The sequence below is a fragment of the Triturus cristatus genome, chromosome 2_1 (assembly GCF_964204655.1).
Source record: "Triturus cristatus chromosome 2_1, aTriCri1.1, whole genome shotgun sequence".
Lineage (NCBI taxonomy): Eukaryota > Metazoa > Chordata > Amphibia > Caudata > Salamandridae > Triturus > Triturus cristatus.
Window position 1 is genome coordinate 345,300,034 of NC_140581.1, and position 25,613 is coordinate 345,325,646.

A 25,613-nucleotide genomic window follows, 5' to 3' on the forward strand; every position below is an offset into this window, starting at 1 on the left:
TCTCATGTACTGGAGATTTATAAAGCGCTAGGATGTCGAAGCTTTCTGGTAGTAAATGACCTGAAACCAGTTCCTAACAGGAAATAAGTGGTGGGATTATGTATTAAAGAGCCAAGTTTTCAGTTTCTTCGTAGTAATGGTACAGGAGAACTGAGAAGGAAGATGAAGCAGGGGATGATCCCACATAGTGATGTGGGGCATACCAGCTAAATTTGGTTGCCAGGAACGGAGGAGAAGACAAATAGATTGCTTTATTAATGATTGTTAAAGATATACATTGCTTAACCTATTCAAACTGGATGACTATGCATTGTGAATTGACTCTCAACATTGCTATATATGGTAAGGGCCCTCCTAAAGGTGTAAGGCCAGGGACTCCGTCAACCTGGCAAGCTGGCAGGCCACACCACGGGGTCTAAATGTGGTCCTTGGTCTATTAATTCAAGCAAATTGACTTGGTCACTTGCTCAACCATGCTTTTTTGCTGCCTGCTACCTAGTGTGTTTTTTCTTGATTTTTAGCCCTTGAAATGCCCAACCCAACCAATGATGACCTCTGAGCTTCTGACACTTTCCATGAACCTTTTTTACTGCTTTTGATAACGTGAATTGATAGGACAAATATACTATCATGGTACATCTCAGTAATTAGCCAGTCTATTCCATGTGAATAGAATTATTGCCCACCGCCTTCATCTACATAAACTAAACCAGCTTCCTAGCTATGAAGTCGCTATCTGAATACCAACAAACAAGCTGTGGCAATGACTGCTGATGAATAACTCTCAAAGCAAAGTAACAAACATGAGAAATACCTTGACTGTGGAAAATCCTATGAAATTACAGTAGCTGCAAGTGACACAACCTTGGTCCCTGTTTCTGCCACTACCGTCATCTATGTGTCCTACTATGTCATCTCTAAGGGGCATATTATCAAGGACGGCGGTAAAATTATCGACGCTTTAGCAGCAGGAAACTGCCGCTAAAGCAGCAATAATGGGCTTGATAATATGCCGCAGAGAATTCCAATAGAAGCCCATGTTCTGGTGTGAACATGGGCCTCTATTGGAATTCTCTGCGGCATATTATCAAGCCCATTATTGCTGCTTTAGCGGCAGTTTCCTGCTGCTAAAGCGTCGATAATTTTACCGCCGTCCTTGATAATATGCCCCTAAGTCGTGTATCTGTAGGTGCAACCTTGCAAAAACACAACTTAAGAATGCCACTCCCAAATATATCCTTTTCCAGTTCGTGTGGGGGTATACAATGTGTAGTTTCCTGTGCTACACATGCCTTCTGTACCTTTCTCCATTTTAAATATATATATATATATATATATATATCTCAAACCACATGTCTTGCAACTGCACAGTTTGCAAATAACATATAAAAATGTTAAATAGTTAACTTGGCTTCAACATGTGTGACTCCATTATTCACCACTTGTGGGACATAATGTGTCTTAGCACCAATGGATGTGCAATCAAATTGTAGCAGCAAAACTCAGTTCATTTCTCAAAATATTGACTGATTTGTGTTTCCTTTGGAAAACATCAAAAAACAGCTTTATGCCAAAGTAAATCTAAGAAGCGAGAGATGTGAAAGTATAGCAACTACAAAAACAGAATAACAATGCCTTGGCTACAACTCAGAAAGCACAGTGGTGGGAAGGGAGAAATACCACCCAACCCTAAACATTACACACGTCACCCATGCCTCTGTTGTGTTTTCTTTGGTATGAAGCCTAGCATCTGTATTTCTTTTGTATAACTTTTCTGTAGCTTATTATAAAATGTACCATGATGTAGGTAAAATAGTTCTAAGTCACTGAACTTAAAATATATGTGTTTATTTTCAGGATTATATTTTATTTATCAGTAATCACAAATCTTAAACTAATAGGAGTACTTTTCCATCATCACAGATCCACAAATAGCTTGCTTTGCCAGGGTATTTTGTCCATGGCAGTCATGTCTTTTCTAGTGAAAACCACCTTCAATTAGAAAATAGAAGACCCCTAGAGCTGCATGTGAGAAGGATGTGGGTAAAGGGAACCTACGTTTTCCCTCAGACAACATCAAAGCTAAAATTACAGATGGCCATGCTCTTTGTCATACTCTTTCTGGCAGATTCGTTGTAAAATTGTGGTGGTTATCCCCTCTTTGTACTTTCTTTAAAGTTGTTACTTTGTTTACTCCGTCTCGAGGTAGTCATTCCGAAGAGTCTGTTCACCCACCCAACCCATTGCCCTGTTGATGGGCATTCTTATTTGTTTCAAGATTTTATCTAGTCTGGACCAAACCCAAAGGATAAAGGAGCACTTTGCAGAGGAAATACAAAGGCACAGATTTATAAAGAAGTCATTCAATGCAGGGCAGCAAGTAAAGTTGCTGTGGTGTGTTGCGTGAAAGAAAGAGAGCAGAACAATGACATATCTAGTAAAATGTTGCACTGTTCTGCTCTCTCTCTCTGTGCTGGCGCACTTTAGGCAGCTATACTCCAACGTACACACTTGTGCACAATAGTGCTAGAGTGCCTGCATTGTCTGAAGCATCGGTTTTGTATTGAAAGGGGTCCCGTCCAGTAAACAACCTATGCCTTAAGACTTTTCCCAGTTTCTTTGTGTGGCATACAATGTAGCACACATGCAAAGTGGAAAAAACGAGGAGAAATTAAAACATTTCTCTTCAGTGCACCTGCCTCGATGAGGTGTAGTATTTTGGCATAAATCCCTATAAGTCTTTGTATATAGAGATTTGCATCAAAACCCATGGATGGTTGCATGGGAATGCCTTTGCACCCCCATGGACCACCCCCTTGATGCAAAATAACGCAAGGCAGCACATTGCAAAACTTTGCGATACATTGAATTGCTCGCCAATGCAATCACAACTTGATTTGGATAGTAAATCACTGCTGAACTGTTTCAATTTGGTTTCTGTTAGAAAAGTAATGCAAACCCAATGCAAAGCATTTGCACATATGGGCCAAAGTGACAATTCACAATTACAAGGCTGTGGTTAGCTATGCAGCAGTGTAATTGCAATTAGAATCAATACAAACATAATAGGTGTATAAAGCATATACAATTGAGTTCCATTCCGCTGTTGCACTACCAGAAAACAAATATTTGAGAGTTCTCTTTTGTTGAGATGAGTTTTTTAAGAAAATGATATTAATGCTTCCAGGAGCAAAGGCCTCCTGTGATGGCTACTGTTTGAGGTATCTAGCATGAAGATGAATTTTGTGAGTTCTGCAAGGACAACTTAAACATATTTTTAGCTTCAGTAGTAAGCTATTAATGGTTATGTATGTCACAGCCGGCCCGGGCCATAATTAAATGCATTCTACTACAAAAATGTATTTTATATGCAACGGTGGGCTGCCAAGCAGGAAAATAACGCCCTGGTGCTCCTATAGAAGCACCACAGCTGCTAGTTGGGTTCCTTCAAATTAGTTGACTGAAAAATGCTTGAGCATGACCCGGCATGAGCAAAAGTGCAACCTGAAGGGGCCTTATGAGGTCTTGAGGTCATGTGAATGGACTTTTAGGTCAAGCCTAGAGTCAGCACGTCTGCGCTGCTCTGTGAGACTTGCTGTATTGGAGTATGCACTTGAAGCCCCGCCCACTCTCCAACCATATTTGTCATTGGCTTGTGTTATTGTCCTTCGTAAATGCTGGCTTCTGATTCCTTAATAGCCTTGTTAGTCCCTTCTTAGTACCGCCTTGTCTTCATGTGTACATACCATGGCGACTGGCCCCTTTACTTTGGTTGTCACACGGTACGTGTTATTTAGTCTTGTAAGCACTACTTTCTTTATTGAGTTTCTCCTTCTTTAGGCACGACGACGTGCTTTGCTTACATTCAGCTCGCCATGCACGCTTTCATTTTTAAAGCAGCCTGGAAAATGACGGCCAATTTTTTGCAGTGCCATTGCTCTCACATTTAAATGCAAGACCCATGGCATTGCAAATATTTTTTTAACTACCAGCTTGGGGATGGGAGCTCTTTTTCACTAACGTTACATCCTTCTGCAATTAAAAGTTTGTGGGAGGCTCAAATCCTGGCGGTGCTGCTCGCACGGCACTGCTAGCGGTAAATTAAAAATCAGCGGTGACACTGTTGGACCCAACCCCATGAGACTGGAGCCTAATGTGCATCTCAGATGCGCGTGCTTGCAGCTGAGAGTGAGACTGATGCCCAGGCAGTGCATCGCATGTTTGCCGAATGAATTGGTCATGCAGCCAGTCAGGACATTGAGGAGGCAGCTGGCTGGCCATAACCGAATTGCCGTGGCTTCCTTGAGATGTAGGTTAGTCACGTCAGTGAGACAGTGAGTGCCAGCAAGCCGAGTTTTAATCAAAGTTTAGCGCGATCAGTTGCCTGCTGGTCAGTGTTACTAGCAAGTTCTGCCCTGGCTCACTGAGTCTGCCAACGATAGAACATCAGTGTGTAGCAGAATGGAAACGTTAAAAACACGTCCTGTGCACAATGGCAGGTAAAAAACATCTAAGAGGGAGGCAGTGTTGGAGTGCATTGTTGTTTACGGGGGAGGTATCAGAATTCACCCCAAAACCAAAAGAAGTTCACTAAGACAAAAATGGTTGTACCGTTGCAAGCCCAACACCCAGACATGCTGCAAACTTGGATTTTCTGTCAGTTATGAGTGCCTTTAAATTATGTGCCAATGTTTGGTCTATGCCTTCCCAGGACATTGTTAAGTCAATGGACTGGTCCCTGATTTCGGCCTTCAATTCTGTTTTCATCTTTAAACCAAACTGATGAATAAGAAGAAGAATAAAAATGGAACCAGCGTAATGGGAAGTTATTCCTATTTTTTTGAACTGGCTGCACCCTCAGGTAGCACTTTCTGCCATCACTGACAGTGGGATTGTGCTTGACGTCACACCGAGTAATTATGAGCCCGCCCTCGCACAATACCCAAAGAAAAAACTTTAATACAAGAAAAATTGATTACTATTTCTTCCAGGGGGCGGGGAGTGGCGGTCAACTGAAGACGGCCACGGGTCTGTACTGAGGAGGTGATGCAGCTGAAGGGCTGTGCTTTACCTTGTAGTTAGAAGCCTGTGCGAAGTAATCCCCTAGGAGTGGCTGCCACATATGGCAGGTCATCCAATGCTCCTGCAGGTGGCTGTGGTTCCATAGGCCGCACTGGGGCCTGTGGCACGTGGTGAGTCCCTCTCATGCTAGAGGCATTGCGGGTGAGCTCTGCCACCAGACGAGGGCTCCTGTGGTGATGTAGTTCAGGAAGAGTGCAGGAACAGTCAGTATAAGTAGCACAAGGACACCGTGGTGGACATTCCAGGAAGAGGAGAGTCTCAATTTGCTCGCAAGAAAGTGTCACTCATAGTCATTGAAAGGTCACACTGAAATTATGAAAATGTCACACATAGCAATCTCATACCTTGGTGTTGGACTTGGCCCTTCTGGCAGGTTCACCCCTGAAACTTTTTGTTTTACTGGTGACTTGTGTTAGTGATTTTTGGTTTCTGCACACTTTCCCTGTGTCCCAGAGTAAAGTGCGTGTGCATTCTGAGTGCATGTGGTGAGATAGGCCTGCCCTCCCATAGGAATGCATGGGGAATGTATGTGTCCCTGGTAGTTCCTGATGCGTGGGGTGTGCAGGCTCGAGTTTGGTATGTGCGGACTCGTGTGATTGAATGCTGCGCGATGATGTGTGCGGCGTGCATGTACCTAGTGTGGAAGTGCCACTTCTAGAAGTGGGCACTTCTGTGTGCAGTGTGAAATGTGTACCTTGTCTGGCGATTGGCTGGTTGAGGTCATGTGGCGGGTTTGGGAATCCCCAGAGTCAGGATGAGTCATCCAGTGGTGAATAGGGAGATCAGCAGCTAGATGGGTGGGAGGAGTACACCTGGGTCCTGAATAGGGCTGGGTTTTCCCCACACAATGCTGGCTCCGCCCCCTGTGGTGCGACTGATGACCCTGGCCTGCTCTCTGAATAGGGAGAGGGGCTGAGCAAAACAAAGTGCTCAGGAACCAGTTGTAACTGGTTCGCCCCTTCCCTGCACCCTGAGACAAAGGGTTTTACTGTATAAAAATGGGGCTGTGTCCCCACAGAAGCGGTTCTCTTGCTGATCCTAACCTGAGGGGGGGCTGCTGCTGCTGCTGGAACAGAGGACCGCCACTTGGACTACCTCCCTGCCTGGAGGCCCAGTGAGCTGGCTCTGGGTCCAGCCTTGCCCCCACCCCTGCCCTGCTGCAAGCAGGGGAGAACTTTGCTGGACTTTGTGCTTACTGGCACCCCAAAGCGCCTGGAGGCGCTTTTATTTTACTTACAGCGCTAGGAGCGCTTCCTTTGGGACCCCAGCAGCGCTGAGCTGCAATAATTAGCGCAGGAACCCCGGCGTGGGATTCCCCGCTTCTCTGCCGAGAATTGTAGCGGGTGCCCACCCCGCATCGTGCGCTCGTCGGCGGGTGCCCACCCCGCTTATTTGATTATACCCCTAGCGGGTGCCCACCCCGCTTATTTTCGCTGAGTTGTACTCCAAAACGAAGGCGGGAGCCCACCCCGCGCTTCGGAGAAAGCCGAGGTAATCACCGCCGCAGGCCCGGAGTCCCCGCCGCGTCATCTCCCTGCCGCGCTGGGATTGGTCCAGCGGGAGGGAGTGTTGCCCACGTGACCGGGGCCTTAACGAGGAAGCGACGCTCGGATTCACGGAAGCAGACGGGAGCCTACCCTGCTCTGCCCCGAACGAAGGAAAGTGAGAGGAGTCCGCAAGCAGCAGCGCCGCTGCTGTCCCGCCGGAGGGCCACAGGCACCCGCCGAGAGAAGGAGACGACGTGGGAGTCCCCCGCGTGCAGCCCGGTAGGTGAGAAGGGCTGGGGGACTCCATGCGTGTGCCTGGGGGTGTCGGTCCCGGACCAACCGACTCCTCGAGCGGCCCCCGCCTGAAAGGCGGGGTCGCTCCGACGCGGTGCGTTGTCATTTACGAGCGCGAGTGGCGCTCCAACATACAGGGGCACATTGCTGGGTTAAGAGCCGGTTGAGGCTCCAACGTAAGCAGGGCACATCATTGTTAAGAGCCTGCGAGGCTCAGGGCGCATTATTGTTTAGAGCCTGCGAGGCTCAGGGAGCATATTGGTGGTAGAGCCTGCGAGGCTCAGGGCGCATTATTGTTTAGAGCCTGCGAGGCTCAGGGGGCATTTCTGCAGTGATTGAGTGGCCCCCGATGGCAGCGGGCCGCTCCCACCTTGCCCCACAGAGTTATTCAGAGCCCTGGGAGGCTCCAACTTTGGCCCCAGCGTCTTCCCAGCTGCCCAGCACTTAGTGGGCAGCTGCCACGTTTAGGCCCCCCCCTGACATTGGGACACAGGGCGTCCTAGCCCCTACCAGGCCAGTTGGCCTAGGGACTGCCACAGGTGGTGGCAACTGTGAGTTTTGCGCTATTGTTCTTAACCTGCACCTCTGAATGTGTTTTTATGCATCATGTGCCTTGTTTTACACCGCTGAATGTATTTTATGCATCATGTGTTTTCCTTCCCTACACCTCTGAATGTGATGCATCATGTGTAACGTTCTATTACCCCTACAGGTATTGTGATACTTAGGTGGTTGTTTGTTTTCTCCTAGTACAGGTGGTGCTAGTGAGGTCCTAGTTCCCTGCGCGATATTTTCCTAAGGTGGTTAGGGTTGCGTAGGTGGTACTTACCTGATACCAGTAGTTACTGGTTGTGTGCTATATGTGTTATTTTGTGCTACAGTCATTTTATATCCTATGTGCTATTTCTACAAAGTGCTAATTCCTGTCAGTGGTCCCTGTGGCCCTGTCCCCTGTACATATAATCCCTTGTAAACTCTGCCCGTGCCTGTTGGCACATTGTAAAGTGTGTGGTTTTATCTAATGTGTTTTGGTAATACAAAGGTTATTTTTATATAATACCTTGTGTGGAGTTTCTTTTGTGGTGGGCCTTGGGTGTTGTTGCTGGGTGCGCGCACAAACGCTTTACACATCGCCTCCGGGATAAGCCTGACTGCTCATGCCAAGCTACCAAGGGGGTGAGCAGGGGTTATCTTTGGCGTGTAACTCCCCAACCCTGACTAGAGTGGTGGTTTCTGCCTGGCTTTGGCACAAGCCCTAGCCAACCAGAAATCCCATTTCTAACATTGGTGATCAGCGGTGGGATTTGGACTTGCGTTTGCGCTGTACCGCAGCAGCAACTGGCTGCACCACAAAACTCTGCATTTAGACAGTCACATGGTATAGGGATTATTGTTCTAAGGTTGCTTTTAAATGTCATTTCTTTGGAAATGTGTTTCTTGTGCACTGTGAGTTAGGTGTCCCTAGCTCGGGAGGGTAGATCATCCCCCTAAGTGCATTGTGTTTTCTGGATTCACCAGAGGGTGGGATCCAGTGGTGACAGCATACTAGTGTCCAGTACATTTGTTCCCCGCCCTGCGCCCAGAGTTGGTACCTGTGTCACTTGTGGTCAGGTTGAGGAATCAGGGGTGGTAGAAACTGCCTTACCAGTCCGAGTGGAGGGTTGTGTGTGGATGAGTGGTGTGTGGCACTAGACAAGTGAGTGTGAGTTCTCTGGGATAGAGACCTTGCTGAACCCTTTTTGTGAATTGTGTACTCCTGCGTTAAGCTCAGACCCCTAGGTTCCTTGTGTTGAACTTTTCTCAAGAACGTCCGCCAAAATGGAGCCAGCTTTTAATTTCTGTGGTCTGTTTAGATACAGTATGTTAGAGTTGGTTAGGTTCTGTGAAGAGAGATACATAGAGGTGGGTGAGTCAGATACCCAGTCCAAACTGAGGGACAACCTGATCCTATGGCAAAAGGATGAATGGGAACGTGAGCGCAGTGAGGAAGATAGGGCCTGGGCCGCACGCCAAGAGGGTGGTGGGTCTGAGGGGAGCACTGAGGAATCTGAAGAGGAGGAAGAAAGCGACCTGACAGGGACGCCAGTAGATAGCGAAGAACCCATAGATAGGGAGTCCCTTGCTGGGTCCAGTGTCAGGAGCAGCACCCCATCCCTTTCCCTGTCCCCAGAAGAGTGGATAGATAGGAGGGAAGAAAGGGAGCATCAGCTGGCCATGGAGAAGCTCAGGTTAGAGCATGCCAAGGAGATGGCGCAGCTGAATGTGGAGGAGAAAAAGTTTGAGACCGAGAGGGTCTTAACGGAGGAGAGGATAGCGGAGGCTGAGAGGGCCTTCGCCAGGGAGAAATTAGCTCTGGAGGGTAAGTTGTCCCCTGAGCGCAGTTTTAATTTTCTGGGCTCCCCAGGGAGGGTAGAGTCCAGTGGTGGCAGCGAAATAGAGTCCAGTGCAGGGCGTCCCATTCCCAGTTCACCCAGTCTGGTACCTGTTTCCCAAGAAGAGGAGAATAGGTTGAAATTCAGGGGCAGTAGGAAGCTGTCTCACCAGTCTTGGGACAAGTTTGTGGGTGAATGTGAGGATGCACTGGATGATTGGTTAAGGTAAACACGAAACAGGATTTTGACGGACTGTATGCTCTGGTTATCAAAGAGCAGCTATGCAGTAGTTTTTATCCCGGATTGCGCCAACACCTGTTGGGATGTGACGCCTTGGATCCTTGGACCCTGGCAAAGAAAGCAGACCGTTGGGAAGGGGTCCCGAGTTCTGATGAGGAATGGAAGAGTACTTCTAACAGTAGTGACTCAAGTAGCTTCCAGTCCAGTATTGAGGAAGAGGCTCAGAGTAGCCCAGCTAGGTCCCAGAGTAGTGAGAGGGGTGTAGGGGCTCACGGCCTAGCTCAGTGGAGTAGGAGTGAGTGGGTGACTTCGAGTCCCCAGAGGCCCGAAACCCAGTCTCAGAACCTGGATGGTTTCTTCAGGGAACACCAGGTTGGGGGCCTAGGCTGTCCTGTGAGTCCATTTGAGGAGGATCACCTAGTGATTTAGATTTACAAGCTTTATTCGATTTATCAATAAATCATAAAAGCATACAAATACAATTTATGCAGACAATTTAAGAACAGTTTTCATATGAACAAAGTTACAAAAATGGATAAAACATTTCTCCAAAAGTTAAAATCTACAGCAGTCATTTGGATGAGGGGCCTCGTTTTACACTAATCAGTCAATATTAACATGTGTTAGTTAACTCATTGAGTTTCTAAATGTCATCACTGACATTAAGAAGCGAGAAACAGCAAAGATGACATCCACATCTTCTAAAAGCAAAAATTTTAAATATGCAGGTTTACATGTTCTTATCCCCCAGCGTTTAAGTAAGGGTAGAAGAAATAATTTCCTCGGGCTGGTATACAGATTACAAAAGAACATGATGTGAATGTTACTTTGTGTTGAATGGTCGTCGCATTGACATATTAATTTCAATGAGGCCCAGTCATTCTGTTTCGGCAAAGTGACCAAGCGGAAGAAAATCCCTAGGCGCAGCCTAGTTAAAAGCATGCGAGCATAGGGTGCTTTTTCAATCCCAAGGTAAGATTGTAGGCCTTCAGTAGGGGTGATTTGCTGATAGCTCAGGGTTGTGCCTTTAAGTTTCTCAGTGTCCCATCTAGCACTCTCTAAGTGTATAGATAATAGTTTTTTAAGGGCCGGTCTAGTCAAGGTTTGTAGGGTCTCTGGTTCGTCGTAAAATTCCGAGTGTCCAATGTTAGAAGACATCGTTTGTACGTATCGCAGCCACTTGACTTTTGCTACACCGTCCAAAGCCATGCAGTCTTTTATGAGATTTCTATTCAATTTGCACTCCTCTGTGGTCCAAATCTTATGCCAGAGCAAACAAGGTGATATTTTTATGATGTCGCTAAGGTATTTAACGCCGGTCTCAATGTGAGTCATAAAAGTCGACGTGGTTTTGGACACACCTAGTAAGTAACAGATGAAAATATTCTCGCAAATTTGTAATGAGGACACATTCTCGAAACCCCAGAGACCTGCGCCATATGTGGCCGTAGCTATACACTTTGCCCGGTAGATCTGTAACATTTCTTGAATGGGTTTACCCCCAATTTTGGCTGCAAAGGTTCTTAAGGCACCTATGGCACGGCTAAAGGCGAGTTTCCTAGCTGACACTGCGTGTTTCCACCTTCCCCACCTGTCAAACATAATGCCCAAATAGCAAAAAGTGTCTGTGATGGCAATCTTTTGCTGATCTAAATATATTGAGCATGATGGTCTGTTGTTCTTTTGGGAGCAGGGCATGGAGAAAGTTTTGGAAATGTTCACCTTTAAATTTCTTTTACCCATGTAGGATGAAAATTCATTTACTGCTCTCTGCAAACCTACTTTTGTCCTAGACATAATTGCCGCGTCATCGGCATATAAAAGAATGGGTACAGGCCTACCATTAACAGCCGGATAATCGCTTGACAGAGTTATTAAGCTTTCAGCGATAGAGTTTATGTAAAATGTGAAAAGCAAGGGCGCAAGTATGCAGCCTTGTCTCACCCCTCTGTTTATGGCAAATTTTTGTGAACATTGCCCCTGGGTCCCGAATCTTACTCTGGCCCCCGCTTCTCTATATAGTTCTTTGATAAATGTGAGGATAGCTGAGTCCACCCCGATGTCTTCCAGTGTCGACCAGAGCATCGCATGGTCCACGCAATCGAATGCGGAGCTGAGGTCGACAAAGGTAACAAATAGGTCCCCTTTTTTGGCCTGCATATATTTAGAGACTAATAGGGACAAGTTTAGGGATTGCTCCAATGTCCCTAGTCCCTTTCGGAACCCATATTGGAACTCCGAGATAACCTTCTTCTCTTCTTCCCAGTGTTGTATCCTCTTAAGGACAATCCTGCCAGCAACTTTCATGAGTCCGTCCAATAGCGATATTGGACGGTAACAAGCCGGGTCGTCCCTATTCCCTTTTTTAAATATGGGGACTACGATTGCGTCCGACCAGGTGGTAATAAAACCGCATTTATTTCCCATATTTAATACATTGGTTAACAAGGGAACCCAGAAGTCCGGTTCTGATTTATAGAGATCCACTGGGGTGTGGTCAGGGCCGGGGGCTTTACCTAAAGGACTTTCTCTAAGGGCATCTTCCACTTCTAGTGTGGTAAATACCAGTTCAATAGGGTAAGGAGGTGCTGGGGAGACAGTTAGGTGGTTATCCTTAATTATGCTATCTGGGGGTGAATTCACCTTGCATGGGTTCGAGGCATTACCCTGTGTGTTGTTGGAATAAAGATTACCATAATGTTCTACCCAGAGCTCAGCCATTATAGCCACTTCTACAGAATTATCTCTGTCTTTTGAGTTATAAACAGATCTTATAACTTTCCAGAAGGCATTGCTGTCCTTATTCCTGGCGGCATCCCCCAAAGCTTCCCAGGCCTCCTGCTTCAGTTTCGCCCTCCGCTGTTTAATTGCCAGCTTATAATCGTATCTCGCTTGACGAATTTGAACTCTATCTTTTGGGTCGGCAGACAAAGCTTTCTTTAAGATTTTCAGTGTAGATGTACATCTAGAGTCAAACCACCCACGAGTATGCCTCCCCTTGTCTTTGCAGTTCCTAGTCAGTGCATTTTTTATATGGCGCTGAATGTTAGAAAAAGCAACCATGATGCTCTTTGGGTCAGTATCTTCCTCTAAGCAGGCAAGTATGTCCGTGGAGCAAGAGGATAGGAAGTTTTGAAAGAAGGATGTTGGGTTCATTTTCTCCCATTTAATTACATACCCATTGGTCTTAGATAGGGTAACCTCAAATGGATATAGAACCCTACTAGGTTCCTTTACTTTGCCCTCCATGAGATTTACCCCGAAGGTGATGGGATAATGATCGCTCATGGGGTCATCCCCCGTTTCCCAGAAGGTTATAAAGTCAGGATAGGTGGGTGATATCAAGGCAAAATCGATTGTAGTTTTACAACCTCTTCCATTGTACGTTGGGGCAAAGGGACCGGGGGGGAGCATGCCTGGTTAATAAAGGTGAGGTCAAAGGTAAATATGACATTGTTAAGAAGAGACCCCATGTTGGTGTGGGAGAAGTGCAGAGGACCGTCCTCCCCGAGATCTGACAGGCCGCACAAACCTAGCTCAGAAGACGGACAGACGGAACAATTAAAGTCACCCACCCACAACATTATGTGATCCCCCGAACCTTGATCTCTCAGTTTGTGAATATGATGGATCATAATATTCAAATTTGATTCCACCTCACTAATTGGCAAATTATTATAAAAATTCACAAGAATCACCTTTTGCGAAGTACCCCATTTAAGTAGTATGATTTGGAAGTACTGGTTGGATTGGAAATCGCAAACTTTTACATCCCCTACGTTAGATATGTATGTGCACAAGCCCCCCTTGTTGCGACCCTGGGCTGATGGCACAGCTGGGGAATGGAAGGTTCGGTAGCCCAACATGTGCACTTCCTCTATAAGCCAGGTTTCTTGTAGGAAAGGATGCCATACTTCTGCACAATCTCCAGCCAAGGTTTGTGGGTGATCTTACTACCGAGGCCTGCAACATTCCAAGAAAGGAGAGAGTGCATTGGGTTTCTAATTTCCTGTGGATGATGCCCTGCATTCCCCGTTGTGCCTATCCGAACTTGCAGGTGTGCAAGGTCTGCCTGTGGTTTAACCTGTGCAGTAAGAGGGTGCTGTTCAGGGGGGTTTAGGTCTATCCCAATGTGGCTTGGAACTTGGGGTATGGGCATTAATTTTTCACTCGGGACAGTTTCCGTTAGGGGATTTTGGGCATTGGTAAGGATTGGAGCGACACTAATTCCCAGTCAATCCACCTGATCCAGACATTCAAACCTGTTCATAGTGGGTGCTCCTTCCCACCAGTTGTTAAAGGGTTGCCATCCCCATGTCCTTTCCATCTACGATTGTGGGCTATTGACCAAGCCCCAGGTGGCTCAACAGTCTGTTTTGGAGGATAGAAAAAGGTGAGGGGTCTGGTGACAATAGATTGGTCAGTGTCCTGTGAATCCCATATAGTGATATGCTGGGCTGTGTGAGGGTCTGCAAATGAGACCACTATGCAGTCTCCAGGGATGGATTTATGGGTACGACCCACCCATGGCACTCTCCTAACCATTAGAACCCTAGTCCTAACAGTATTGGGGAGCTGTCTATTGATGTTGAGCCAGTGAATCACCTTATTCTTTAGGGACCACTGGGTCTCCATAGAAAGCGGGTCAAGAGGTGGTACACCAGCCAGTATGACGACGTAGGGCCCGGCGTCAGGAGGAAGATCAATGTAGCCCCCACGAAAGTTCTGGCGGCCATGGTACTGGTTGGTTATGCGCGCAGTAGGGGAGATATTAGTCTTATTGGGCTTGTGGGCGGCCTTAGGGATAGGGTTGGGTAAGGTCTGGTTCTCGGGGCCTTTTGCCACTGGTATTGGGATTTTTGGTATTAGGGGAAAGGGAACGATTGGCTTAGAGCGAGGTTTGGGTATTGGGGTTGGCTTTGGTGGGGGTAGGGACAAGACCGGAGGTAGCATTTCAGGGGCAAGGGAACTAACGTTAGTTTCTGGAGCCGGGTGAATACCATCGTCATTCTCCTGAGGAGTACTCTCAGCTATATGAGGATAAGTTGCTTCCAGTTGTTTTAGGCTAAGGGTGGCCAGGGAGACTAAGGTCTTATCCATCTCGAGGAGATTATTCTCGATACGAGAGAGTCTGAGTTCCAGAGGTGACAGTAATTGTTTTAATGTACCCCAGACTATCTTAAGAAAATCTTCGTCATCACCCCCCTTGTCTCTATCCCTCCCTGGCTCACTTTGCCCTCCCTCTTTGGGTTTCTCACCATATGTGGGGAGAGGCCCTTGAATAGGGTCAAGGACTACGTTAAGATTGCTGTGTTCCCTGTCCCCCCCTATTAGATGGTTAACCAAATTTGGCGCTTGTATGGTCTCCCCAGTGGTGGGTAGTGTTCGCCTATTATTAAAAAACTGCAACCTTGCAATTTTTTCTTTTTTGCGGGCATAAGCAGATCTTGCATTGTTTTTCTTTTTTAGAGTTAGGCCATCTTTGTTTTTATTTTTTGCTACTGGGGGAGAAAGGTCAGGGGGGTCAGGGCTATCCGACAAGACAATGGCAGTTCCAGGTCCAGTGGGCGCGATTCCCTCGAAAGTTTTGGGGGGCACAGTAGTTAAGGTGGGTATGGACTCTAATGGAAGGGAAAGAGGTGGGGGAGCATGGTGAACATCGGCATGGATTATCAGTGGAGGAGGGCAAGAAGCATGTTGTGGAGATGCAGCAGACGCGATTTTCCCTAGGGAAGATTTTTTAGAGTTAGCAAAGATCTGGGAAAGCCTACGTGCCGCGTCAAGCTCAACTGACACCCTCTTCTGCATTTTAGTGATTTCAGCATCAATTGCTAGATTAGTCTTAACAAGGAAATCATCCAATGTCCCGCTGGGCTTACTCAGCCCCATTGCAGTTTTACTGCGACTGCCCCGTGTACTCATGATATATTTGAATTGCAGTACCCACAATGTACTTACTGGTGGAAAAGGGACGAGTCAGATAACAAGAACCAAGGGGGGTGGGCCAGGCCAGTCCTCTATGTCCTCGAATGGCCTCAAACGGCCCGCTCTTTGCCCGGTCTTCGCCCCGGCCCTTGCCCCGTGCGCGTCCCGCGTGCGCGTGGCTTTGGCAGATTATCAAGGGGAGTCACAGGAGGGGGCGGGAAGAGGACCAGCTGCGGCCGATCAGCGCCGCTCAGCAGGCTGGTCCTCGCAGTCCCGCCTCTGAGCTTGTGTGTTGCGAGGTGGTTGCAGTAGACGCGTTGGTGCTCCTATGCACAACAGGGGACCAAAAAAACCAGGACCGTGACACAGTCTTGAGCCTGCGAGCGGCCCCCGCGGAGCGGGGGCCGCGAGGCGGTGAGTTAACAGCAGGAAAAGAACAGGCAACCGGGACAGCACTCCCAACACAGCCAAAGGACGAACCCAAGCAGCACAGTCTCCGTAAGGTTTTAAACAGGTGGAGGGGGCGGGAAGAGGACCAGCTGCGGCCGATCAGCGCCGCTCAGCAGGCTGGTCCTCGCAGTCCCGCCTCTGAGCTTGTGTGTTGCGAGGTGGTTGCAGTAGACGCGTTGGTGCTCCTATGCACAACAGGGGACCAAAAAAAAAACAGGACCCTGACAAAGTCTTGAGCCTGCGAGCGGCCCCCGCGGAGCGGGGGCCGCGAGGCGGTGAGTTAACAGCAGGAAAAGAACAGGCAACCGGGACAGCACTCCCAACACAGCCAAAGGACGAACCCAAGCAGCACAGTCTCCGTAAGGTTTTAAACAGGTGGAGGGGGCGGGAAGAGGACCAGCTGCGGCCGATCAGCGCCGCTCAGCAGGCTGGTCCTCGCAGTCCCGCCTCTGAGCTTGTGTGTTGCGAGGTGGTTGCAGTAGACGCGTTGGTGCTCCTATGCACAACAGGGGACCAAAAAAACCAGGACCCTGACACAGTCTTGAGCCTGCGAGCGGCTCCCGCGGAGCGGGGGCCGCGAGGCGGTGAGTTAGCAGGAAAAGAACAGGCAACCGGGACAGCACTCCCAACACAGCCAAAGGACGAACCTAGTGTATGGAGGACCTGGAGCGTCAGTGAATAGAGCACCAGTGGTTCTGATAACTGGCAGTACCGCTCCAGTAGGGAGGGTACAGAAGTCCAGCGAGAGGAGTGGCATGGGGCTGTGTTCCCCGGTGGAGGAGCCAGTGGGTCAGGGACCAGCCGGGAGGGCTGAGTCTCCTAGAGGTGACCATGGTGACCACACGTCTGTCCTGGGGGATCTTCGCGCACTGTCAGGTGGACAGGGGACGGGAGATCTGCGCCAGGCAGACTGTCACGTAACATATGAGGAATATGTTACTCTCGGGGGGATGGTGTGTAAGTCCCCAGAAGTCCTGGAGTGCCAGGCAATTATTCCACCAAAGGTTCAAGACCAGAGGTTGGGAGACCAGGTTCAGGATCAGCCTGACCTGAAGGGTAGGACGACTGTAACAAGTGTCCTGACCGGTTCTTCTTCCAGAGGGACCGCCCCGGTTGGTATGTAGCAGGACTCTGGAAGGGGGTGCAGAGGGTGGGAGAGCCCACCTCTGACCCCGGTGCAACCTGAGGGGTTAAACCCTAGTTGGGAGACCAGTTCTCAGGGAGAGGTCCTGAGCTGGTAGGTGAATTGCATTACGGGGTCGCCTCTCAGAGGAGGAGAGGGCGGAACCCTAGAAGAAGAGGTAGGGGGGAGGAGAGCCTCTCCCGTGACTTTTGGTCAGCTTGAGGGTACAGACCCTAGGCTGGAGGATCAGTGGCAGTTTAGAACTGCCCTGATGAGGGGTAGAGTGGAGAATGGTTGCTATGTACCAGGGGTTACTACCCCCCACTCTGTGGTTAGGCAAGGACCAGTGGGACCTGGGTGGCCTAGGCCCTGGTCCAGGCCGCGGACAGCTGAGGAGTACCAGTGGGGTAGCCCAGTTGGTCCACCGAGTTTTTTCAGAGGGAACCACGTGAGTTCAGAGTGGCGTAAAACCGGAGAGTGTCCCTGCCGTTGCGGGCCTGCGTCCATGTTTTATCGCCCCAAGCAGGGAAGACCATCACGGTGGTGATTGGTCTACCCTGCGTTTTGGCTGGAAGGGGGTTGTGTTGGACTTGGCCCTTCTGGCAGGTTCACCCCTGAAACCTTTTGCTTTTACTGGTGACTTGTGTTAGTGATTTTTGGTTTCTGCACACTTTCCCTGTGTCCCAGAGTAAAGTGCGTGCGCATTCTGAGTGCATGTGGTGAGATAGGCCTGCCCTCCCATAGGAATGCATGGGGAATGTATGTGTCACTGGTAGTTCCTGATGCGTGGGGTGTGCAGGCTCGAGTTTGGTATGTGCGGACTCGTGTGATTGAATGATGCGCGATGATGTGTGCGGCGTGCATGTACCTAGTGTGGAAGTGCCACTTCTAGAAGTGGGCACTTCTGTGTGCAGTGTGAAATATGTACCTTGTCTGGCGATTGGCTGGTTGAGGTCATGTGGCGGGTTAGGGAATCCCCAGAGTCAGGATGAGTCACCCAGTGGTGAATGGGGAGATCAGCAGCTAGATGGGTGGGAGGAGTACACCTGGGTCCTGAATAGGGCTGGGTTTTCCCCACACAATGCTGGCTCCACCCCCTGTGGTGCGACTGATGACCCTGGCCTGCTCTCTGAATAGGGAGAGGGGCTGAGCAAAACAAAGTGCTCAGGAACCAGTTGTAACTGGTTCGCCCCTTCCCTGCACCCTGAGACAAAGGGTTTTACTGTATAAAAATGGGGCTGTGTCCCCACAGAAGCGGTTCTCTTGCTGATCCTAACCTGAGGGGGGGCTGGTGCTGCTGCTGGACCAGAGGACCGCCACTTGGACTACCTCCCTGCCTGGAGGCCCAGTGAGCTGGCTCTGGGTCCAGCCTTGCCCCCACCCCTGCCCTGCTGCATGCAGGGGAGAACTTTGCTGGACTTTGTGCTTACTGGCACCCCAAAGCGCCTGGAGGCGCTTTTATTTTACTTACAGCGCTAGGAGCGCTTCCTTTGGGACCCCAGCAGCGCTGAGCTGCAATAATTAGCGCAGGAACCCTGGCGTGGGATTCCCCGCTTTTCTGCCGAGAATTGTAGCGGGTGCCCACCCCGCATCGTGCGCTCGTCGGCGGGTGCCCACCCCGCTTATTTGATTATACCCCTAGCGGGTGCCCACCCCGCTTATTTTCGCTGAGTTGTACTCCAAAACGAAGGCGGGAGCCCATCCCGCGCTTCGGAGAAAGCCGAGGTAATCACCGCCGCAGGCCCGGAGTCCCCGCCGCGTCATCTCCCTGCCACGCTGGGATTGGTCCAGCGGGAGGGAGTGTTGCCCACGTGACTGGGGCCTTAACGAGGAAGCGACGCTCGGATTCACGGAAGCGGACGGGAGCCTACCCCGCTCTGCCCCGAACAAAGGAAAGCGAGAGGAGTCCGCAAGCAGCAGCGCCGCTGCTGTCCCGCCGGACGGCCACCGGCCCCCGCCGAGAGAAGGAGACGACGCGGGAGTCCCCCGCGTGCAGCCCGGTAAGAGAGAAGGGCTGGGGGACTCCGTGCGTGTGCCTGGGGGTGCCGGTCCATTGTCATTTACGAGCGCGAGTGGCGCTCCCACATACAGGGGCACATTGCTGGGTTAAGAGCCGGTTGAGGCTCCAACTTGAGCGGGGCACATCATTGTTAAGAGCCTGCGAGGCTCAGGGCGCATTATTGTTTAGAGCCTGCGAGGCTCAGGGAGCATATTGGTGGTAGAGCCTGCGAGGCTCAGGGCGCATTATTGTTTAGAGCCTGCGAGGCTCAGGGGGCATTTCTGCAGTGATTGAGCGGCCCCCGATGGCAGCGGGCCGCTCCCACCTTGCCCCACAGAGTTATTCAGAGCCCTGGGAGGCTCCAACTTTGGCCCCAGCGTCTTCCCAGCTGCCCAGCACTTAGTGGGCAGCTGCCACGTTTAGGCCCCCCCCTGACACTGGGACACAGGGCGTCCTAGCCCCTACCAGGCCAGTTGGCCTAGGGACTGCCACAGGTGGTGGCGACTGTGAGTTTTGCGCTATTTTTCTTAACCTGCACCTCTGAATGTGTTTTTATGCGTCATGTGCCTTGTTTTACACCGCTGAATGTATTTTATGCATCATGTGTTTTCCTTCCCTACACCTCTGAATGTGATGCATCATGTGTAACGTTCTATTACCCCTACAGGTATTGTGATACTTAGGTGGTTGTTTGTTTTCTCCTAGTACAGGTGGTGCTAGTGAGGTCCTAGTTCCCTGCGCGATATTTTCCTAAGGTGGTTAGGGTTGCGTAGGTGGTACTTACCTGATACCAGTAGTTACTGGTTGTGTGCTATATGTGTTATTTTGTGCTACAGTCATTTTATATCCTATGTGCTATTTCTACAAAGTGCTAATTCCTGACAGTGGTCCCTGTGGCCCTGTCCCCTGTACATATAATCCCTTGTAAACTCTGCCCGTGCCTGTTGGCACATTGTAAAGTGTGTGGTTTTATCTAATGTGTTTTGGTAATACAAAGGTTATTTTTATTTAATACCTTGTGTGGAGTTTCTTTTGTGGTGGGCCTTGGGTGTTGTTGCTGGGTGCGCGCGCAAACGCTTTACACATCGCCTCCGGGATAAGCCTGACTGCTCGTGCCAAGCTACCAAGGGGGTGAGCAGGGGTTATCTTTGGCGTGTAACTCCCCAGCCCTGACTAGAGTGGTGGTTTCTGCCTGGCTTTGGCGCAAGCCCTAGCCAACCAGAAATCCCATTTCTAACACTTGGCAGCTATGTTGCTTGCATTAGGTCACTTGGCATCTTTTCTACACCACAACTCTCTGCTGTTTTGAATCCATGTCATGACTGGCAACAATGCTCGAATGACCACGCTAATGGTGTCCTCTCTTGTACAATGTTCCACTGAGAGGCCTGGAGACAGCGGTCTATGACAGACAAGTAACAGGGCAGTGTGAGCCTAAGTGTAACCCTCAGGCCGGTGTGGCACAGAGGGGAGTCGAGGGCTTTAGCATCCACATGGACTGCGTCTGTTCTGCAGGGACACACAAACCCACACACCGGGGAGCTGTGCAAACATCCTTAGACTTGATTATTCAACGGGAAGTTGAAGCTTCAAGCATGAAAAACATAGTCTATGAAGTAATTCAAGGCAAGCTCCTTAAAGTTTTCTCGTTTTTTGTAACTTTTTTTTTACCAGCATAACTTGTACGACTGAAACATCTGAGGCAAAAATGAGAAGTTGCTGGTGACTTGCAGCAGTATGTTGGGGGCGGAGGGCAGCAGGGTGCAGCCAGTTCATATCTGTATCCACCCCCTAATTATGGGCCTCATCATATGTCAGATGTTGCTTATCTGTTACTCGTCTTTGAGTTGTATGTTTACGGATGGTCCCTTGGCCATCTGTAGCTGCGGGCTCGGCTTGAGTGGGCTGGGCGAAGGAGCTATAACCACTGCTGAGACTTGTGATCTTCTGCAACCCAGCCCTTTCTCTCAGAAACAGAGCAGGTTGTGCAATATCTGCTCTTCACATTCCCCAGACATTACCCTTGGCTGGGCCACTTGCAAGCAATGCCAGCAATATGAATTGTGAAGCATTTTACAATGGATTGGAACATTACAGCCCCCAGTTGTGCTGTGTCCGGCTCATAGCCGGACAGGCCGTAGCGGGCACCGGGCAATCCCCCGGGGCGCCGCACGGGTGGGGGCCAGTTTTGGGCCCCTGGGGGCCGTTTTTGTTACGGGGTCGTTTTTGCAGCATAGGTGCAAAATCGGCCCTGTAACAAAATCGGCCGAGACCGGCCCTGGCAAAGAGGTTGGGGACACCCCCAAGTAGGGGGCGGGGGGCTGCCGAGCACTGTGCCAGGGCCGGTTTTGGTTCCCAGTCCGGCCCTGCTCCGGCTGGTTTAGCAAACACATGGAAATGCAAGCAATTGTCTCGCTCTTGCAGTGGGAACAACAAAGTGATTCATGGGAGTAGGGGCTGCACACTGCCATCACTACTACCCCATTCTCTCCCCCCATTAGTTCACAGATCAAAGACGATATGGTTTTAGATCGAGCCTGGGCAGCGCATGCGCTTCCCTGCGAGGCTTGCTGTATTGGAGTATGAAATTGAAGCCTCCCCACTCTCCACCCATATTTGTCATTGGCTTGTGTCATTGTCCTTCGTAAATGCTGGCTTCTGATAGGTTAATAGGCTTGTTAGTTCCTTCTTAGTACCGCCTTTTCTTCAATTGTAACCTCCCATGAGGCTGGCCCTTTTACCTCTGTCACACGGTACCTCTTATTTAGTCTGCAAGCACAATTTTCATTAACGAGTTACTACTACAGCAGGCATGGCATGTTTTCCTGCATCATTCACGGCATGCTGTCCTGCATCATTCAGCGCGCCCGTTACACTCACAAGTTTTATAAGCATGGGCTCCGCTCAGTGTTTCAGTAGGGCACACACTTTGATGTGCCAAGGCTCTCCCAAAGTTATTAGATGTACACACTGGCCACAGCTTAGACTATTTACCCAGGGCCATGTGCCCCCACTACATTTCACGACACTCCTGGAGGTGGAAGAGGGGTTCTACGTTGCTGCCCGGGTTGCTTAGCATTTCCAACTGTACCAACTGTGGCTGAGGGAAACAAGCAGAAGCTGCACTCGGTCCAACCTGATCCCAGCTCTTTTCCCACAATCCCCGACAGAGCACTGAGGCTGGTGGAGTGAGAACTCTGCCCCAGGATCCTGCTGAGCTCACTGCTAGGAGTAGGGCGAGTCTGAGTCCGGGAGGGGCTTGAGAGAGGCAGGCAGCTGTCACCCAACACACCAGCCATCATAAACCCTCTCCTTCACTAACCGACAAGCCCTGTGCGGCCTCCCACATCTCGGACAGCACAATCCTTTGACCGTACATTATGCTGCTGGAAAACCGGGATCAGAAGCAGCTCAGTCAATGTACCTCACCCTACTTTACTACGTTTTGCTACAGTTATACTAACATTTCTCACACGCAGGGCCCACAATTACCTTCTACAATCTGTTTAAGGAGGTCATCCAAACACACTGCTTTGTCAATGCACGTCCCATGAAAGGCTCCTTCATGTGTTGCCCTCGTTTCCAAGAAACTTAACACAGTGCTTGTTTACCAATTGAAATGTAACTGTTGACCAGTAGCAGCATGTGGTTTTACTGTGTTAATATGGTAATTACAAAACACATTTTACTGAAAATCAGAGTAGTAAATGAAACACTGACCCGTACACTTATGAACGTGCTTATAAACATTCAAACTTTCATTTTAAAAAGGAAAGCCATCGCCGTATGCTACCCCAACTCGCTCTGCAAACCAGTTGATTCTCCACTGAAAAATAAAACATCCTCACTAGTATCGCCAACCAAGACAAACAAAACTATGGTCCACAAGCCCTAGTTTCAAAATTGTAGTGTATGGCCTAAGAGGCCACACTCCGGATACGGCTTCACCATACTCCCACATTGTGTGATTCTAGGCAAAAGGCTTCCTCTCCATGTGCCTTTGTTCTACACTCTGTAATATCTAGGCGCACGTAGAAATCAGCAGTTAGTGCTATACCTGAAGACTATACAGATAATAGACACTTCTGCCAAAGCAAGAAGCGCTTCTCAATGCCTTTTATTTATTTGTTTTAAAAACCTACAATAATAAAAGGCATTGCCATTTACAATACCAATAGGTCAAAGTTTCTAAAATGCAAGACTTTTTGCATTGCAAATGCTTGTTAGGTTTGGCGTCAGCCAAGATCTTTTGATTTTACTAAAAGTATAAAATTATACATCTATAATGCACATTCTTATAAGGTGCTCAGACAGCCTTCTTCACGCATTGGTCTGTTGTTGTATCGTCCATCTTTGATTCCACTCGATACATAATGCATGGGTCAAAGGATTAGACCTTTTAAACCATTGCCTCCCTTCAATGTGAGTGATATCACCACTTATACACCAAAAAAGTATTCACCTTCAGTGCCATGACTGTGCTATTTCTTAACTGTTCTAAATATAATATATTATGCGAGGGCCTGACAGCATTTCCAGTACTGTTGTAATGAGTTTTAACTATATTTAGGGCTCCCGGTTTTATGGTATTTATTTTTTTAACATTTCTGTCTGTATCCATATTTATTTTTGGGCCATTGTATCTGTATTTACCCATATTTATTTAGTGTTTTGCAGATAAATGAAGTTGTACAACTGTATATTTCCATAATTATTTAACTGGTAGACTTGCAGTCATACTTTGATATCTTTCTTGTTTTAGCTATTTAAGCTGCAAAATATTACATAACAATACATCCACTGGTAAATAATAGCATTATACCACAAATGTATGCTGAAATATGAGTTATTTAAAGAAAATTCATCCTATTTTTTTTACTTCTCATCCTGTCCATCTGCTCAGCTGTTGGGCTATAATTCATGAAAGACTGCACAGAGAGTCACTTAAAAGAAGCCCAGGATTCTGTATTGATCCACTTTTAAAAATTAATGCAAACAGAAAACACATTGCTTCCTGTCTGTATTTATCTGTAAAAATCTGTAAAAATGGAAAACCGGGAACCATAACTATATTCAAAGTTTGATGCCCATGCTTGGGAATGCCTGCACATGCACAGTCACCTATCTTCTAATTGGATTCCAAAAAAACCTTATCACAAGATCATTCAAAGACGTCTGCCTGTGTGCAAGCATGAATGAAATAAAGATTCACTAAAATGTTGAAAAACCATAGAAAAAGTGCTGGCAGCAAATGCTAGATGTATTGGCTATAACAATGCGTGCTTCCGTGTTCACTATATGCAAGAAAAAAAGTGCTAAAAAGAAAGATTTTTCATCCAGCACAACTGAGAATTTATGGGATCAACAGTAAAAGAGCTTTAAGAAGCATGACCGAGATAGGGGTTGTGGCTCTATCTACAAGTTGATTAACTTAAGTACAGAATTCAATTGATAGGAAATTGTTACCTCAATTGAAAATGAGTTTGCTTTATGTCTATGTTATCTGATCTGATCTGTTTATTATAATAGGTTACAACAAAAGCAGTAGAGATGTCTTATTTGTAATGAATAATACACAATAATAGACCTTCCTTTAGCTGTGAATTGTTATTATACTTTGTTAAAGCCTGTAGATTTGTATTTTGTTACAAATAATTTCACAAATTACTTACGAGGCAAGGATTTTGTGCTCGTTATAGCCTCTGACAAACCCTGGCGGTAGAAGATTTTCTCTTAGATATTCTCTGTTAGACACTCCCTGTTGCATTGGATGCTATTCTGCCATGTGCAAGTTTGTAAATGTAGGCATAGTATACAGCTGTTTCTGTTTTTAGCTTCTTTTTAGTTTTGATTTGACAGCTTTAGCTGTCTGCCAGGCTCTTATAACCAAAAAGAAACCAAATCAAAAAACATACATGCATGCACATGCGTATAACAAGGGTGTGGAATTCCTATACTCTGATGCCCAGAACATATTGTTTGGGGTCACAGACAACAACTTTACATGTTTATTTTGTGCTTGGAATACGTAGGCCCAACACCCTGCAGCAAAAACCCTTTGGCTGCCAGATTAGAGTGACACATTATGGATCTGGAAATGGCATTGTCTGCAGTTAAGAAGCATTGTCAAAACCAATAGGTATGGCATTGGTGGGCAGCCTTTTGGTTTTGTCAATGTGTGTCTTGTTTTGAGATGGTTTTTGTAAAACAATATTGGTGTGTGAGCTGCTGAGCCCTCATCACTATAACAAACATTGGCAAAAACAAAAGATGTTGGTCTCAAAAACCATACGTTGCCACTGTATTTCCTGACACTGAACAAAGCTATACTTTGCAAGCCAATATGCTCCTTGGGAAAGAGCAGGATGCTGTCACTTACAGTGAAGCCATCTGGTAAATATACAGCGATAGAATATTAATAATAACAAAAGGGCTTTGTTAACGCCAGACAAAAATAGGGGCCCAATCATTTAAGTCACAAAAGTGCACCCATAGTATAAGTTCATGCATTCGTGTAGATTTACAGCTTTAATGTAGTCACAAGAGTACATGAATAGGTCACAAAATCGTATCCCTAGAAAATATTTGTGAACTGTATTTTAGCACGAGCAAAGATGAATGTGAATATTTGCTCATGCAAA

General features: G+C 48.0%; 1 protein-coding gene across 2 annotated transcripts in view; it reads left to right on the forward strand.

Annotated features, from left to right (window-relative positions):
* Positions 1 to 25,613, forward strand: part of ITGA1 (integrin subunit alpha 1) — an 880,323-nt gene that overhangs the window by 282,587 nt on the left and 572,123 nt on the right. The window lies entirely within an intron of this gene.